The sequence below is a fragment of the Motacilla alba genome, chromosome 3, assembly GCF_015832195.1.
Source record: "Motacilla alba alba isolate MOTALB_02 chromosome 3, Motacilla_alba_V1.0_pri, whole genome shotgun sequence".
In the NCBI taxonomy this organism is placed as follows: Eukaryota; Metazoa; Chordata; class Aves; order Passeriformes; family Motacillidae; genus Motacilla; species Motacilla alba.
In genome coordinates, this window is record NC_052018.1 from 47,882,840 (window position 1) to 47,899,108 (window position 16,269).

The 16,269-nt window shown below is 41.5% G+C and overlaps 1 protein-coding gene across 1 annotated transcript in view; it reads right to left on the reverse strand.

Annotated features, from left to right (window-relative positions):
• The window catches only part of HS3ST5 (heparan sulfate-glucosamine 3-sulfotransferase 5), a 191,193-nt gene extending 175,718 nt beyond the window's left edge, over window positions 1-15,475 (reverse strand). Inside the window, exon 1 of the mRNA XM_038130906.1 lies at window positions 12,938-15,475. The gene's annotated coding sequence lies outside the window, so the exon portion shown is untranslated. The remainder of the gene's footprint in view (window positions 1-12,937) is intronic.
• Between the last annotated feature and the right edge of the window lie 794 nt (window positions 15,476-16,269).

Sequence of the window (16,269 nt, forward strand, 5' to 3'; positions counted from 1 at the left end):
CAGGCAAGGACAATTTTGCTGTAGCATGTGTCAAACAGTTGCAGGATCAGGCTAATTGAGAGGTCTCCATCACTGTAACAGCAGCTTCAAGGTTAGTTCAGGGAGTGGGGGTCAGAGTCAGGCCTGCACCCTGCTGAAAGCAGCCAAGAGGAAGGCACAATTCTGGCCAGAATAACATCTGTTTTTTTCACAGCTTATAGGAAGCTATTGGCACCAGTACCACACTGTCACCAAATGTGTCACGATCTTTCTCCCTGAATGTTTCAGCCTAACATCTGTTCAAAGTACCTTTGTCAAACGGACTGAAACATTTAATAGACAATTTATTGCTGAAAAAATACAATGCTTTGATATTGAAGCAATCTGCAAAGTGATTTGCAAAGCTGGATCTTAATTAGGAGTTTTTTCCAAGAAACAGGCTGGAGAAAAAAATCTTCATCTTTGAAAGAAAGGCACCTCAAGAAATCTCAGACTTGTGGTAAATTCTTTGTCTGACCCAGATTTGAGGCTGGCTACTAGTTCACTACCCATTAGCAACTGCTTGGTATGAATCCCTCTTTTTCTGGACTGCATGAGTTGTATTCATCCACTGAGAGCTATCATCCCTGCAGACCAAACTGAAGGGAAGGAAGAGATAAAGGCAGAGGCACCAGAGGCATTACACCAGGATGCAAGGAGCAGGATGCTCTTTAGATCATGAATTAGAGTTGTAGTTAGTAGACATGCTTCAGACACACACCAAAGAAGCTCCAGGCCGGCTTTAGATCTACTTACTTAACTATTCCTTTTTAAGTATCAGTGATAAATAACTTAAACTTTTTAGAACACTCTCATGATCTCCTTAATCATGATATGCCATACCAATAGAAAAAAATCATTTCTATTTAGGGGAGAGTGTGCACAATATATATTAAATTATAAATTAGAAATCAATATGCAGATGAATATCATGAATAATCGTACAACTCTCTCAAATTTTTACAAGGGATCTTTCCATATCTGCTCCTACCCTACTGTTTCTAAATATATTCATGGACTTGCAAGCTACACATAATTTTCCAAGCATGAAGAATTTTAGGGAACTCAGTGATTTCACTAAACAAAGTAAGTGACTTATATATCATCTCAACATCCAAACTAAACTAAGATAAAAATCCCAGTATGCTTCGTTAAGTTTCAATTTTCTAAATAATCTTCACTTCTTTGTTGGTCAAGCCTAATAGCTCCTACTGAATAATACAACTGATATTTGGCTACTGCTTATTTATCAGATTCAGATACAGGGTTTTTTTAAAATTAGATACATCAAGTTCATTATATATGTGCTATAATTAACTCAGACTCCTTGAAATTCCACTAAAAGCATCAATTAGAGAAAGAAATGGCTAAAATATTTAGATTTGTTCTGTCTCCTAATTTGAATCCTCCAGAGGTATTAAATGCAGCTTGCTGAAACCCTAACTGGAAGTAATGTCCAGAGAAGGCACTGGGACCTCCTGACCTTCCCCCTGAGATTCAGTCTTACCACACACCTGGGGTCACAGCATTTGAAGGCAATTATTTTACCATTGATAGGAAATTATTAGCTCTCTGATAGGTACCTTTCCCCCAAGAGCACTGTAATTTACATATGCAACTCATGAACCACAAAAATGATATTGTAGGACTATGCTGAGAAATAGTCTCTTCTAGGCAGCATTTCAATGTATCCACACCCAGACTAATATTCATTGTTTTTGAAGTTGTGCTATCCTGCATCAGTAAAAGAATAATAAAACCTCGCAAAATCTCACCAATAAAAGATGAAGAAAAATTAGAAAAAATATCTTGTAGACATCGCAAAAGATGCATAGTGATGTTACATATCAAGAAATAAAAAATTGTTATAAGTGAGTCTAAATTAAATGTATTTTCTCCCAGAATTAAATTAAATATTATTTTTCTTATGTAATTAGCCCACTGTTCAACTAGATATTAAAACTGTATCCAAATATCCTGTGTAAGCATAATTTCCAGCTAGCTAAAAGGTGATCTTTTAAAGCTTAAAGGAGTTTGATTTCTGAGACTCCACCCTAAATTTGGCATTATTTTTTGTTTTCTTGACACAAAGAATACTGATAGCCATCAAATAAAGATTTTTGTGTCTGTTTGCATTCTTGGTAAAAATTAGTAATGCATCTTTTAAAACAAGTGCTGATACTCTCAATTTTTTGTACCTCTGAAAAATCAGATTTTTCAACACTATATAAGTTTCTGAAAACAAACGTACTGTAAATAGATAATAGCTTTCCTGTAACAACAACTTCTGGATAAAATGACCCCAGCATTTGATAAGAAATGTAACTATAAGTAATTTAGAAAAGTATGTGGAAGTGTAGCCACCATTTTCTAAAACATTTTACCACATTCAAATCTTTCCCTGCTTTCAGAATATTATTACATATTCCACAGTTAATGGCTAGGTGCAAACAAATATTAAATCCCTGTTACACTATTTGTATAAATATGCTGTGCTGTAGTAGCACCATTTAAATCAACTGAGTTCATTCATTCCTAGCAAGCAAAGTGAATAACAGCATCTATGTTTTTAGAGTCACACTGACCTAAATAAAACTAAGATTACATCTATGGAAATGAGTTAAATTATAGTAGGGCATGAATTCATGCCCTGGAACTACTTGTTTTCCTAGAACATAAAATGTCAGGGCAGGCCCTGACACTCTTTTGATCTTGGCTACTTGACCAGCTGTCTCCCAAGGGTTTCCTGGGCACAGCTAGGGCACTAGCCCAGCTCTGGGGCTTTTCCCAAGAGGCAGGCTCGATGCAGCCTGTGCTTGGGAGGCTAAGGGAGCTTAACCATATGGAAGTGGCCATGCTTAGCTGGCCTCCAGGCTAGAGGGATGCCTTGCATCATTCAATTTATTCATAAAAATTACAGGCAAGGAGCAGAAATGCAGCTGTAATGGGAAAAAAAACCCGACCAAATAAACATGTAAACAACAAACATTCCCAATTAGTCTCCCAACAGTAAACATTCCCAATTAATCTCTCATAATTACTGGAATAAAAGAGACAAACCCTGACAAATCTGTTCTCTTGTGTCCCTGGGGGATAAACAGACATGAGTGGACAGCTTCTGGCTACCAGCACGCCAGGGATTTGCGCTGCCTCTCCGTGCTGTGCTTTCCACACTGACCCAGCGCACTGGTGCTGATACACAGGCGGGTCTGCAGGCAGCTGTCTGGCCTGTAAGCACCACTTACTGACACATGTCAGCTCTCATAAACAACACCCATGCAGCTTAAGGTGCTCCAACACCACACTAAGTAAAGCAGATTTCTTCCCAGCTGCGCACTAAGCTCTTAGCCACATTTTAAATGTACATCCTGAGCCTATATATTGTTCAGCTGTAAGGCATTTTCCTCTTAAAAGTTTTTTAAAAGACACACTTAATTTCCCACTGACTGCTGTCTTTAGTTATGGCAAAGAGATGCTTCCTTTCCTCTTTCTTTCTCATCTCACCTGAAGTCTTCCGTAATGTATGAGCTGTATTACCAGGAATAAAATAATCAGCCTCCACTAAGCAAGTACCTTTCAAAGAAATCACCCAGTTACCTTTCTAATACTTCTACTTTTTCCATTAGCCTGAAACCATGATCTACACAATGTCATGTCTGCTCAGAATTGGGTCAGGGATTATTCTCCCCATCAGGAAAAATATTTGGAGCTTTCCAAATGCTTTTTTTCTGAAGTTGAAAAAGTAAGTTTAAAATCTTCAAAATCTCAGAAGAAAAGAATTTTTATTAGGGACCGATCAAGAACATTGTGTCAATATTTTGAGGACTTGAAATTATTATTTTTTCTTATTTTCACAAGAAGATCATCTTATAGATTAAGAAAAATGAAAAATATACCTTTTAATTAATATATTATCACATTGCACAGAAAATGTATGAAAATATGTCTTTCTTACAGACAGCTTAATCTTATATTAACTTATATGTCAGAAAAACCTAAATTCCAAAGGAATTTGAACCAGCTTCAATTTTTACTTGAGACCTGACTGAAACATGTTCAAAGACAAGATTTTTGTGATAAGAAGTTTTGATCCATTCTAAATTGACATTTGAAAAATTGATTTTTAAAATTCAATGCAGATTCTTTCAAAGTGGTGAATGACAAAGAGACATTTTTCAGATATATTTGCTTTGTGTAAAAGAAAAATTGTTTGAAAGTTTAGAAAATATTTTTATCCCTTTCTCATCTTTTTCTTCTTTTTCTCGTTGAAATACTTTCCTGCTTCCACAAAAAAAGAGTAGTGGAAAATAAAAGAAAATTACACACTATCATTAAAACTACTTATATGCTCTCTGTTTCTGAAACTAACAAAGCAAAAGTTTCTAGTTTGTTTTGTTACAAAAGAAGGAATGACAAATCTTAATGACAGATAAACCTTTTCAATCCATGTTTGTTAAAGAAAATAATTTCTGTTAAAGGATAATGCTCACAAGTAAAGCTTTTGTCATGAAATTCATCCTTTGTTGTTCCTTGCTATTAAGTTGTGAAAGGTGGAGGTGTACAAAAACCTCTCTGAGGCACCTGCACCATAAATAGTCCCTTTGTTTGCCACCAGGAGGGAAGCAAGGGCAGTTACAGCACTGTAGGTCCAATAGCTAAGGGCGGAAAGAGCTGTTGCTTCGTGCTCACCTAAATCTACTTCACTAGCAGCCAGGGAGCAGTCCTGAAGGAGCTGCTGGGAAAGCAACTAGAGAAATGAGATATGTTTTTAGACACATCAGAACGAAGGCCTGAGTTCCATTTTCTGCAGCTGCAGTTTGACTTTTTGAAGCCCATGTTTTTTGCCACACCTGAGGGAAGTGAATTTCATTCTTCGTTCAGAAAGGACTGAATACAGCATGTTGAAAGAGGAGCTAGCAAAGTCACTGGTAACCAGAATTTTTTTCATATGCAAACTGAGAACTTCTGATGCCAGGACAAATTTTTCACTAGTTCTCCTCAAACCTTTTCTATCTCTGAGTGAAACTCTGTGATTGGTAAAAAGCTTATCAGTCACATTTCCTTTTTCAGAATTATTTGCCAAAAAGATCATAATAGATTATTTTATGCAGATTGTGCATCATCACTCAGGAATGTAATTTTCCACCAGAAGACAAATAAAGACATGTTGTTTGACTATACTGATAGATTCTACATTGGCAGACTTTTTCCCTTCTGCAAATCTGGTTTACTTTATATTTGAGATTAATCCTTTTACAGGAGGCAGGAATGTGAAATTACAAAGAGGAAGGATTTGCTGCCACTTCTGACATTATTTATACTTACACAGCACTTACAAAGGTGAGGACATGCAGCAGCAAATTATCTAAAATATTTTTCCTCAGATCTTCCCTCTGACATCATGACAAAGGTTGCTCCACTCAATCCATTCAACAGTCTTTTCAGCATCAGAATTTTATATGAAAAAAATTGTATATCTATTCACTGTATTAAATAAAATGCTGTATTAAGTACTCCTCTGCTGCACTGTCATCTTCAGTTTTCCTAAAAGCTCCACATTCAGCGAAAATAATTTTTTTTATTTCTCCAGTATAAGACTGTGGTTGATTTTTCAAGTTTAAAGAAAGACCTTGAATGTGATTGTAGGTGACACTAGACTGTAGTTGGCAAAATATCTTTCAGATTGATGTTTTTCAGGACAAAATGTAACACTGGCTTCAGACACTGATGTAAAGATTCTTTTTTTTTTTCTCCTTTTTCAGGATTTGATTACTTTCTGGGTTTTATTTGTTTGGCTGGTTGCTTGGTTGGTTGGGAGGTTTTTTGCCTTTTTTTATTTTTTTAGTTGTTGGGTTTTGTTTGTTTGCTTGTTTGTTTTCCTTTGACAGCACTGCCTCTTATTTATAGCCTTGGGTTTCAAACATTCTGCAGGAGAACCATTGGACCCTACTGTTTTACCTTCAGGAAACAATTCAACCACTCTCAGCTATTTACTGTGTTGTCAAATCTTCCTCTGTAAATTCATGGTCAGACAGAAAGAAGAACCAGCAAATCCCTGCTGGGATGAGGAAGTCAGTCAGTAACAAAGATTATACAGATTTGGATATTAAAAGAGAAAAAGTATATACGTATACACATGTATACACACAGATAAATGTGTATACAAATGCACACAAAATCTGTTAGGGCCATCTGGATTTCCAACACAGGAAATGGTTATTTTCTGGCTTTAGTCTTCTTTTGAGGCTCCCATCCTGTCGTTATGTCAGCTTTAGTTACTTCTCCCGTGGCCAGAACATGTTAGGTAACTCAACTTTCATAATTTTATTTTTAACCTCAGTTGCACTTCTTTTATGTCTTACTTCTGTCCTAGGGATCTTTTCATAAAACAGTGCACTTTTCCCTCTCTTGAGAAAAAAAACCAAACCAACAACATAACACATCTTTATATATATATATATATATACACATATATATATATATATTTACTTCATTTTGCTATGTCCCTGTCATTTCCAAATTTGTTTCTAAGTTCATTCAGGGTTTTGCCAAACTAATTTTTGTCTTCATACCTGGCAAATGTCATGTCTTCTATAAAAGTCAGAGGAAAAATAAAAACAAACCTGTTTGCAAAGAATCCAGGATGCGGTGTAAATCCATTTCCCTTGATGTAAAGTGACTTATCTCTTGGGAGATGCCAGTTTTCTAAGGCTGTCATCACAGCAGCAATGTCAGGTTGGAAAGGGAGGTTTTGATGTAAGTTAAATGTCCTCAGTTAGTGCAGAAAGTTTACACGCTGCTAAGCAAGCTTAAACACTTGTTGTAGAGGACAAATCCCTTATTTGTGGTCTCATTTTTCACTTAATTCTACATAGAGTTAATTCATTAATATTAGTGTTGCAATTGCAGACTTTAAAAGAAAGCTAGCATGTATATATGCATTATAAATCAGTTTATTAAAGCCTTTTACCAATAATTTTTGGTAATTTGCAGACACTTTTTACCATTTTCTGCTGTAATGTAAAATCCTGTCATCCCTTGGTAGACTCTGAATATGTGTCTGCTATAATACAGTCTAATAGCTTTATTTATGACAGTCCTTTGGAGACTCCAGAAATTGTGTGCAGTCAAGATTGTTCAAGCCATTATAATACAAGATTGTATTACTGTGATTTGAATGGATAAAAGTTCTTTCATTTCCAAAAGGGAAATAAATTGTTAGACACTGTTCTGTAATGTATGAGGACAAACGTGTTCCTTTAGTCCCCCAGACACAGAGCTGTATTTTCTCAAGCAACACTGCTGCAAAAAGTAAAATGCCTAAGGACTTAAGAGGGTTAGTGAACAAAAAGTACAGGAATTATCTATTTATTTATTTACTTATTTTGTAGCGTGAAATGTTGTATATCAAGTCAGGTACTTTAAAAATCCTTTGTTTGGGGATATTCAACAGTTTACCCATGGAGACATTCCTTCAATTTGTCTCCTTGAAAAACGTCTGAATCTAACAGAATTGGCTATTAAAGTTTACCTTGTGCAGTGTTAGTTCATTTTTGAATACATAAAGTTCACTTTGCAGTAGTCCTTCATTGTAAACGTCATCCTTCACATCTTATCTACAAAAGTTCATTTTGACTAGAAATATGAAAGAGTACAGCTGTGCAACCCATTTTAAAACAGTTAATTGCTTCCAGTATTTCTAAAGTATATAAAACATTAAAAGAAAAAGTAGCAATACTTAAAGATATTCCCCTGAAAATTAAATTTAAAGTTGTCTGCAGCTGACAAAATTTTATAACCACAGATTTACACATTTAAATAAACTTGGGAAAATTATTACTTTTCATGGTCATTGATCACAAAAGCATCTTTGTTCAACAAAATGCGATTATGTCCCCTTGAGGTCAGCACATGCTTAAAGACTAATATTTATTTAAGGGTTTTGCTGATGTGAATCTTTCTGCAATTACCATTTCATCTGATTGTGTTAACAATGCACAGTAATGCTTGTTTGTTCAGGAAAAAAAATTGTGCTTACAGACTTGTAATACTTGAGAGAGAGAGAGAAAGAGAGAGAGAGAGGGAGTGGATCTAACACAGTATTTATGCAACAGGACAGAAGTACTGTTAAGAGCTATTGCTGTGTTGGGCAAACCAAGAGCATAAATAACAGAGAAAAACACAGTCCTGGTAGTAAGTGATGTCTGGCCATTTGCCTTAAAAGATTGAAATTTTTGTTGATTTTATTTTTTTATTTTTTTATTTTCCATGCATTTGTGCTCTGCACCCAAATGGAACTAAGCTAGTTTTTCTTGTATATCTATCTTTTTATTTTGTTTAGCCAGAAGCATATCATTTCAGTCTGCATGTTTTTCTAAAAAAGATCATTTTATCAAGGAAATGTCCTGTTTGCCATAAGAGAAAATTGAACACACACACACACACACACACACACATGTGAAAGCAAAGCACAGCTGAGACTAGACATAGTCCAGTGATTGATATTTTAAGTTGCATATTATACTCTTTCCTTGTTCTGTTGCACTGCATTTAGATATTGTATGGCTCTCCAGACATGCTATGCATAATTTTACATACCATCTGCTTTACATGCCAGGTTCCATATGTACAATGTATAACCTAAAACCAATATTTTGAATGATTTGAGCTACAGTGGAGGCTTTTGTTCTTAAATTGTTGAATAAAAGAATATAGTCCTAAATAAATTATCCGATGAATGTCTTCTGAGTCTAACAAACAATAAAATTTATTTTGAATGTGTTCTTAAAGGTGTAGTAATGACAAAATTTAGGTGACTTTCAAGAATCCCAGGAATGTTGCTTCTTAGATTCAAATACCAAGAGACCTGTAAATGCTTGCTACCATTCACTTAACAACCATAGCAAGACAAGGGCATAAACATGTTTCAGAGTCAGGCAAGGGACAGCAAAAATAATCTTGAAATATTAATCTGAATAAAGATGATCAGCAATTACTCCTCAAAACAGGATGAGGTTTATATAGCTGCTAAAAGTGAGTAATGGTTATTCAGAATCATGTTCTGGAGTTTCCTGGTACTTCATTATCTGGGTCCATTCAGCTCTGCCTTAAATATTTCAGATCTTATAAAGTCTTTAGTTACAAGTAAGCCTAAAAACCTAAATTTCTGTTTTGGAGATGCTGTCCACAGGATCTGTCTGATCGTCCATACACATCTTTGAAGAAGAAGTACTACAACATCAAAATGAAAAAAAAACAAAACATAGAATTCCAAACAATGGCTCTCAGACAAACCCAAAGATTTATTCAAATAATATCTTCATTTTCAGAACTGCCGACAGAAAGGAGCATTGCTTTGGATCTTAAAAAAATTACTATCATCACACCCTGCCATACCCCCAATAAAAAAATCCAAACCTCTTAATATTGAAGTAATTACCATATTTTTCACATTTGACTTGAAATAGAAGTTTTGTCAACAAAAATAGGTTGTGGCATTACAACGTGTTCGCAAACAGCAGATAGAGTGGAGAATAGAGGAAGCAACAAAGTAGCTCAAATAAAATTTTACTCTGTGTAAAGTCCCATAAAATAAGTACCCTCCACTTCCATATATGGCACATGATAAAAGAAACATTAGAATTCACAGAAAAATTAGAAAGAAAGCTGCAATATGACATTTTAGGAATGAGATGTCTGTCTTGCCTATGGATTTGCAAGGAGAGAAGAGATAATCAGTGAAGCATTTGTCCATTTTGCAGGTTTTTTTCCCGCTGTAACATGAACATCTTAATCTTTTCACAGTTAAGTATTAGTGACACATTCAGTTCACTTCAATGACAATTCTACCAAATGCCTGCAAAAAAAGCTGCACAAGAGATGCAGCACTTCAAACTTTGCTTTTATATTTGCCTATTATCACAAAGTTGTACTTAAAAGGGAAACATCATTATTGGACCATAAATGAGAAAGGTTTTGTCTTCTTGTATTGCATTTTATTAGTGGCGGAGGCTACAGGGGTGTCCTCTGTGAGAAGCTGCCAGAAGCTTCCCTGTGTCCTACAGAGCTGATGCCAGCCAGCTCCAAGATGGACCTGCCACTGAGCACCATCAGCAATGGTGGCAGCACCTCTGGGATAACAGGTTTAAGAAGGGAGAAAAAAGACCCTGAGCAACAGAAATTGCAGGCAGAGAGAGGAGTGAGCAATAGAAACTACATTCACAGAGAGGACTGAGAAGATGTGAAAGCAATAGTTCTGCAGACACTAAGGTCAGTGAAAAGGGAGTGGGAAGAGTGTAAGATTGACCTCAGTGCAAAACAACTAAATAAACTATTAAGTGCAATACAACAGAGGAGGTGCTCCAGGTGCCAGAGCAGAGATTCCCCTTCACCCTGTGGTGCAGCCCAGGGAGATCCATGGTAGAGCAGAGATCCACCTGCAGCCCTTGGAGGAGCCTGTGCCAGAGCAGATGGATGCTCAGAGGAGGCTGTGATCCCTTGGGAAGCTCATGCTGGAGCAGGCTTCTGACAGTACCTGTGGCCCTGTGGAGGGAGGACGCCACACTGAAGTAGTGTCCCTCTTTGGGGGACCCACACCAGAAGGGTGCAGACTCCTTCAGGTCTGCACCTGAAGGAGTGCATCTTGTGGAAGGGCCCCACGCTGGAGCAGCTCAGGAAGAGCTGCAGCCCATTGGAGGACTTGTTGGAAGAGTTCATGGCGGACCGTGTCCCATGGGATGAACACCACACCAAAGCAGGGGAAGAGTGTGAGGAGTCTTCCTACTGAGAAGGAAGGACTGGCAGACACAACGTGTGATGAACTGACCACAACCCTCACTCCTTATCCCCCAGAACCACTGGCATGGAGGAGGTAGATAATTAGGGTGTCAAGTCAAGCCTGAGAAGAACGGAGGGGTGAGAGAGGGAGCTGAGAGGGGAAGGGTGGATGTATTTATTTCTTGTTTTTCTACTCTGGTAATAAATTAAACAAATTTCCCCAAGATGTATCTGTTTTGCATGTGACAGCAGCTGCTGAGTGATTCCCCTCTCCTTATCTCAACCCATGAGTTTTTTGTTACATTTTCTCTTCCCTGTTTGGCTGAGGAGGACAGTGATAACATGGTTTTGGTGAATTCCTGGCATCCAGCCAGTGCACCCCAACACACCTATGACTGTAATAGTTACATTGTTCATGAGCATAGACATATTTCTGATACTTGATAAATTTTTGACCAAATTCAGCATGTAGGGGTGCTTGGGGGTTCTTTCAACACTCAGATTAGAAAAAAAAAAAATTAAAAATCACACTTTCCTTTTTAAGACATTCCAAGCAGTTGAGAGTGGTTAGTCAGGTTACAGGAATAAGTCTAGCTTTTGCCATTTCAGTATCAATATTTGTATTTGGTGCTTCATTATATATCTGACTGCTCCTAATCTAAATACTGCACTGAACAGAGGACGTTCTGTGAACTAGAACTTCCATTTGCTAATGGAATTTTTTTTACATAAAATCTTCTTTGTAATCCATATGAATATGGGCATTTTAATTATTAATCAGAAGCATTCTTTCTTATTTGTGTCTGTGCTGTGAAAGAGTTGGATAAAATGGGATAAAAAATTAATGTACATTTAGATTTTTCTCCTCTCTGGAGGGAGGGTGTTCATGAGTTAAATGCTTATGCAACACCTTTCCTTACAAACTGTACTACAGTTCTCTTGTTACTTCTCTATTGAGCCTTTCTGGGCCCAATCCACAGGCCACTGAAGTCAATGAGAGCCCATCTAATCATCTCCAACTGCTTCCAACTTTTCAGTGAGAAAAGAGATATATTGGAAAAAGTATCAGTTACTGAGTAATATGTTATAATGTCTATGGGTAAAAAAAAATGGGATTCAGCTCACTTGATTTCCAACATATCAAGAAATCATTCCAGTATTCCCCAGTGCAAAATGGAAATGAAAATCTAGAAGATAATCCTGACACTGCTGAAAGTCTTTGGTTAGAGAGCTAGCTTCTAAGAGGAAGTTTCTTTTATACATCTCTTTTGCTTTGCCATCTCTCCATCTTCTGCCCAGTCCCTTTCATTCCGTATTGACCATACTGCCTTCCTCTGAAGTCAATTGGGAGTTTTGCCATTGACTTCAATGGCAGAGTTATCATACCCAGGATGAAAAAAAACACAGTGAGAAGAGATCATTGTCAAAGTACACACAGAAGAAGTAAGAAAAAATATTTCAATTATTTACCAAAGTCCACTTAAAAATCGCCAGCAATTGTGAGCTTTCATCTGTGTTTCCCACAAATCGCACCAGGCAGTCTAGGAAAACAAAAAGCCCCTTGCACGGTGTTCCTAGCATTTGGTAGCCGGAGCGGAGCCCCTTCCTGAGCGGAGTTAGCCGTGCGCAAACCCAAGCAGAGCGGAGCCACCCGCTAATTGATAGCCAACATTTTACAAACATTACGCTTCCCTGAGGGACAAGCGTTTTCGCACCGGAGCCCTCTGCGGCGCAGGAGGACAGAGCATGCAGGACGAGGAGCGGGCAGGGGAGCCGCGGGCACCCTCTCGCTGCGGTGCCAGGGCACCGGCGGGGGCTCTGCTCTGCTCCCCAGTGCGCAGCGCCCGGGTGCTCCTCTCCGCAGGTGAGGCGCCCGGCGGAGCTCCGTCCCCGTGTCCGATCGGTGGCACCGCGGCGCCCCAAACACCGGACCGCGCTGGCAGCCCCTACAGACGTGGCCAAAGCCGAGGAGTAGCAGCGGGCAGTACCCGGGGCGTACGGGAGGCACCGCGCCCTCCGTGCGCCGGTCCCAGCACGGCGCGGAGCAGAGCCGCCAAGGAGGGAGCCCCAAGCGCGGCAGGGCACCCTCCACACCTTACCCGCCCCCGGGGGACCCCGGCGAGGCGCGGAGCCCCGTACTCACCGCGGTGCTGCAGGCAGCAACCCGCAGCGCAGGCGAAGCGCCCCCGCCCCGGCCGGTGCCCGCTGCGGTGCACAGACCCCGTCCCTCGGCGCCCACATCCAAGCCCCGGTCGAGCAGCTAAAAGTCCTTCTGAGGAGCACACGGCGAGCCCCGCCGCCTCCTGCCTCGGATCGCTGTCACCTCCCCTCCCCTCGCCCCCCCGCCCTGCGCCCCCCCGGCGGGCGGCAGCAGTGTAAGCAGTCCCTAACCTCTCACATCACGCACCGGCAGAGGTGCCGGTCCTCGTCGCTACTTACCGGGCATCCTTCAGAGCGGCGGGCGGGCGGGCGGGAGCGAGGGAGGAGGAGAGAGGGAGGGAGGGATTGAAGGAGGGAGGGAGGGAGGAAGGAGGGAGGGGGCTCCAGGCGGGCTGCGCGACGCTGCGCTGTGCTGTTCGGCAGCCTGGGCAGCTCGGCAGAGTCAGTGAGTGAGTGTCTCCGTGCGTGACGGCGTGTGCGTGTGTGCGCGGTGCTGGACACAAGCGAGGGGAGACTCAGGCACGGAAGGGCGGCGGGAAGCGGCGGAGATCAGGGGGCGCAGCCCGCTCATGGCGGTGCCACCAGGTGCGGCCCAGCGCGCCCCCGGCCCCGCGGGCCCCAGCGCCCCGCAGCCGCGGCGGGAGCTGCCGGGGAACGGCTTGGGGGAAGCGCGCATCCTCCCCGCTGCCACACGCACCGCCGGCTGAATGGGGGAGCGGGGGGAGGGATTAAAAAAAAAGGGTAATAAAAAAAGCCCAATCACTAGGGAGAAAAAAAAGAGAAAAAACGGAAAAACTCTGTCTCTACTTCCCGGCCGAGGCTTGAGCCCCCCGCCCTAGAGCTGCGGTCCCGCGGCAGCGGTGCGCTCCGGCCGCGCCGGGAGCCGTCCCCGCCCGCGGCGCAGCACGGCGGGAGCTGCCGCTGCCGGTAGCGCCCAGCTGAGAGCCAGAGCCGCTCCCCGCGCACGGAGGAGCCTCCCTCTTTCCCTCCCTCCCTCCTTCCCTCCCTTTTTTCCCTCCTTCCCTCCCTCTCTCTCCCCCAGTCCGCTAAGGCGGGCAGCGCGGCCAGGTGCTGTCGGCTCGCCCTGCGGCCGCGGGAAGCGGCCGGGCTCCCGCAGGCATTGGGCCGGCGCTGGGAGGCTGCTGGCGCTGGGACGCGGCTGGAGGGGGAGAAGCGAGGGGCGCGGAGGGGAAGTCGGCTGTCCCCAAGAGCTGCCGGCGGGGCCCAGAAGCGCCGGCGGAGGAATGAAGCAGCAGCGGCGAGGGCCCGCCTCTGCCGGGCAGCGGTGCGGTGCCCCAGCGCATCCCTGCAAACGCCGCTCCCTCGCTCGGCTGCTCGCCTCCCGCCCGAGCGGAGTGACCCGCTGGAGAGGACCGAGGACGGTGCATCATCACTGCTGGATGTTTTGGGGGAGGAGGGGAGAGAAAGCGGAGAAGGCAGGGAGGGCATGAATTATAGGAATCGAATGGAAAGAGTGTGGGGGGGGAAAGCAACACGCGCACTAAAAAAAGCCCGTTCTCGGGAGAAAAATCAAAAATAGCCTCAACAGCATTGAAAGTTGCTCGCTTAGTGATTTGCATTATAACGCTGCCGCTGCTGCCTGGCTCCTCCAACAGTGTGCCCAAAGAACATGCAAGATGGGAGAGGGGGAGCTATATACTTTTTCGGTGGTCTCTCTTTCCTTAAAAAAAACAAAAACAAAAAACACCAAACCCCAATTAACCACACACGCATCACCCCACTCCTTTGATGGAGAGGTGGCTGCAGGTGGTGGTTTCAAAACTCCAAAAAGAGTTTCCTGGGGAAAGGGGTGTGTGTAGAGGACCCATGAAAGTACTTCTCTGGGATTTTGGGCCCTCGTGGTTGGCAGCCCGGGGAGAGGGGGGAGCAGGCGCTGATGCCCGGCCGGAGGGATGCCAGGGAGTGCCCGGCGGCTGCTAATGGGGGCAGAGCTCTATCCCGGGGCACAGGGTGGCGGAGGGCGCAGGAGGCCCCTGCCTGCATCCTCTCTTTCCTCCTGCCGTGCCATTCGAGATCAGTGATAAGTGGTTCTATTTTCGGGGGAAAAATAAACAAATAAATAAAATAAAAAGACTGGCTAAAACCTATTTTTTATTTATCGACGTTTCAGGCCCTGATTTAAAAAATAGCACCAAATCTTAACCCAGATTACACAGTTAAATATATGGAGCCGGAGGCAGTGTGGCTGTTTGCCAGACCTATGATCCATTAACCTCTTTAGCTCATTGTTGGCAGGCAACAATAGCACACGAAGAAATTCTTACATTTTAAAGACAAGCCATTTTCTTTTCATAGTAAACTCCCCTTTCCTATGCTGCAATTAAAAATAGAGCATCGACAATAAAAATTATGAGAAAGAAATAATACTGTGAGTTTTTAGCTACTTTGTGTCCATTTTATGGGCAAAAACATTGTACTATGCTTAAGGCAGTATGTATAAAGGTGGACAGAGACATTTTAAAATTCTTATTTTATAAGAAGGATTTTGGATAATTTTACCTTCACCACTGGATTAAATACTACTTAGACTGTCTAGAATTCAAAGTTTTAATTCCAGTTCTTTTTACAGAGAGAAACCAAGCAAAACCCTATGTAATCAAAATAAAAGTATGAAAAGAAGATATATATAGCCTTTTTCTCCCTTTCATGTGTTGTAAATATATATAAACATATCTGACCTTTAATCAAAAACATTCTGTGTGAAGCTATATATATTCACACATAAATGTTTGTACGTGTATACATGCTCTATATATAACAATTATATAAATAATGTATTTCAAAATCATTGAAAAATTAGAATACAAGAGGCAAAGCTAAAAACACAGCTCTCAACATCCTGCTGAGTGCTATAAAAAAGTGCTACCACTTGGAGGAGAAGTCATAGAATCACTGATACAGAAAGAATATGAAAGTTATACCTTGCACCTTATTTTTCACACAAACAACTTAGGTAGTAGAAATACATCTGTGGAAAAAAACAAAAGAAAAGGAAGTATACAATGATTTCTATGTTTCTCTTTTGTGTGTAGGACATTAGGCTGTGGTCCTAACAGCCAAAATATTTGTTTTGGAAAGTCTGCATTCAGAGAGGTTGAATCTGTCGTTGCTAAATCAAGCTGCATCTCTGTGAGTGGAGGATAGATAGTATGTGCAAAAGGGATGACTGATCACATGAGGACCTGGGGGAAAAGAATGTGAAATGTGATGGGAACGAGGTGAAGGGCTGTCTGGGTGACAAGAGTGAATTCAAGAAGCTTGTATGCTACAGAGGTAGCTGGGCCTGCAGACAAA